We start from the raw sequence: 2,607 nt of genomic DNA, 5'->3' as shown, positions 1-2,607 counted from the left end.
TAAGGGCCCGAGGCCAGGGACCTAGAGGCCGGACCAAGTTCGCGCGAGGTGTTCCCAGCCTAGGCGCCCCGGGCTTGGCTTCGTACTCGCCAACAGGGAGGGTAAAGTAGCGAGATCACTTGTTTGACTCTTCTGTTTTCTCAGGAACCTGATCCTGGCCCCCGGCAGAGCCTAAGGGCCCGAGGCCAGGGACCTAGAGGCCGGACCAAGTTCGCGCGAGGTGTTCCCAGCCTAGGCGCCCCGGGCTTGGCTTCGTACTCGCCAACAAGCCGAGTTCCCTTGCCACGAGTACATCAGCAACTTCAGAAATAAACACTAGCGAAACCCCTTCCCACATTTAGCTTGTTGCAGTGCTACAGACACTGGGCTTAGTCGATGTTCACACCTATTACACTTTTCCGGAAAGTGGGAGGAGCAGGGGATAGAGAAAGGTATGTGTATTTGTGGGGAGGGGAGATGTGTACAACACCTTCCACAAAAATGGGGAAGTAGCTTAGAAAGTTTTTCTTTGTAACAGCCCAACTTCTGAGAAGGCGGAGATAAGAAGAAAGCAGGCAGGAAACGAATCCCTTCCTCCTCTCCCCTTTACCCCCTTCCTTTACTCTCTAGACCGGGCTGGTCACCCGGCTGGGAATCAAGAGTATGTGGCTGGGAAGACACCAGTCTCTGTGATCGGGTTCAGCCCAGTTGGGCAAGAAAGTGTGGGCAGCTGGAGAAGGTCGTCACAGTCTCCCGTGGAATCTTGATGCCTGAGAGCCCCATACTGGAAAGGGCTGAGACGACTCTTCCGCACACAGGTCGCAGCCCCTGACGGAGGATCCCCAGGAAGACGCTGGGGACGCTCTGAGCGTCGGCCTGCCTTTACCTCCGACTCCCTGGAGCTTGGTCTGGGGATGCCAACTTGGGGCACGGAGGTACCGAGCTGCTCCGAAGCTGGAGGGTTTCTGCTTGGGTCAGAGGGATCACGACCTCAGCAGAGCCAGGAGAGGGTCGGGTGACACCCCCTGCGTATTGCACTTGATTCAAAACTGACCTCGGCCTGCGGAACAGGCGAGGGCAAGAAGCCTGGTGGCAGGTCAAACCTTCACCCCATTATTTTCTATCATTTTTTATGCCCACATCTTTGTTAAGTGTATGGCTGCTATACACCAACGGCTTATTCTACAGGAAGTGCCCCCGAGGAGGACTGGGTTAAGCTTTGCAAATTTGGCTTCCCAGGTAATGCGCTCCATTATTCTGCTCCCGACTTACCCACCACACCAGTGGGAACCTGGACAGCACCCACTTGGCAGAACTGATTACTGTTTGGGCCCAGCGGAGTGCGCATTGCGCTAACACGCGCACGGAATTGCATCCTTGCCGGAGCCTCCGCACCGTGCGCCCTTCAAAGAGCTGGCGACCCCGCTCACGTGTAAGCAACCTTCCACTTTGAAACTAATTCGCACCCGCGTCTTTCACCCCAAAGGACTTTGCTGCGGACGCTGCTCTGACCCAAGACGCGGGAGAGAGGTTCCAAAGGCTAGAGCCAGAGGCTGGGGGAATCCTCTGCTCACCTTAGTCCTTGATTTCGAAGGCCCCAATTAACTATCTGTTGTGTCAGAATCGGCGAGTGCAAAGTGGCTGCGCCCCGCTGACGCTCTCTCTCCCGGGTCCGGGTATCCCAGGGCATCCGGAGCTGGGGTGGGTTGTGCGAACTACTCAAAGCACGCGCAGATACCGGGCAGGGAAGAAGGGCTCCGTGTTCCAAGGATGGTCGTTTACCTCTCCTGAGATCAGCCCTGATCCATTGGTAACCTAAGTGCCTCTGAACTCGGGGAGCGCTTGATGGAGCGCCTCCCTGCCCCCACCCCTACCCCTGGCTCCTTCCCAGGCCCAGCATCTTTCCCATCATTCTCACCCCTACCACCCCCAAGGTCCCGCCCGTTTAGAGGTGTACGGTGGGCACTCGGTTTACAGAACCGGCGTTTCAGATGTTTATTTGCAACTAATTGCTTGTGCTGGAAAATGCTTGTTACCCGCGCGGAGCGCTTCCGCTCTGCGCGGTCAGGCCAGGCGGGCTGCAGCTTGCTGATCCCTCCTGCAGAGCCTCGGTGGAGCGGGCGGCTGGGAAGCGGTTGTGCCACCCGGGACCAAGCCATCGGCGCTGCTCCGGACTCCCAGTAGGGGGAGCCGCCGCGGGCGCCAGGCCAGCTTGTGTTCTGGCCTCTGGTGGGCCCTGCTGCCAACGGCCGGGACTCCCAGCAGAGCGCGGGAGGACTCCTCACCTGCCCTCCAGATAAGGCGCCGTGAGCAGAGAAGGGAACACAGGGCCAAGCTCCCTCCTAATTCCCTGTTGTTGCAGAGCAAAGAAGTTGGGGGAGAACTAATTATATTCTCTAGGTCCAAATATTGTTGAAAAATTTGTAGGTGAGATCACCTCCTTTGCCCATATCCATATATAATATATCCATTACATGTGTTTGCCCATATATATGTATATGCCATATATAAATATGTACATGTGTGTATGTATGTGTATAGCAGTGGTTTAGAACTAGTCTCAGTTCCACAAATTTTAAGCCCTTTTAATATTTTAGGTGACATAATCCCTTCTCACTGTATTTTCCA

General features: G+C 55.7%; 1 protein-coding gene and 1 pseudogene across 1 annotated transcript in view; one reads left to right on the top strand and one right to left on the bottom strand.

The window, feature by feature from the left end:
- The window catches only part of SATB2 (SATB homeobox 2), a 203,782-nt gene extending 201,976 nt beyond the window's left edge, over nucleotides 1-1,806 (bottom strand). The window contains exon 1 of the mRNA XM_011949970.1: nucleotides 1,554-1,806. The gene's annotated coding sequence lies outside the window, so the exon portion shown is untranslated. The remainder of the gene's footprint in view (nucleotides 1-1,553) is intronic.
- LOC105517478 lies at nucleotides 376-1,899 on the top strand (annotated as a pseudogene).
- Nucleotides 1,900-2,607: the final 708 nt, after the last annotated feature.

This window comes from Colobus angolensis, unplaced genomic scaffold, assembly GCF_000951035.1.
Source record: "Colobus angolensis palliatus isolate OR3802 unplaced genomic scaffold, Cang.pa_1.0 Scaffold30, whole genome shotgun sequence".
NCBI lineage: Eukaryota > Metazoa > Chordata > Mammalia > Primates > Cercopithecidae > Colobus > Colobus angolensis.
The sequence above is the reverse complement of the archived record's forward strand: the minus strand, read 5'-3'. Positions and strand labels throughout refer to the sequence as shown.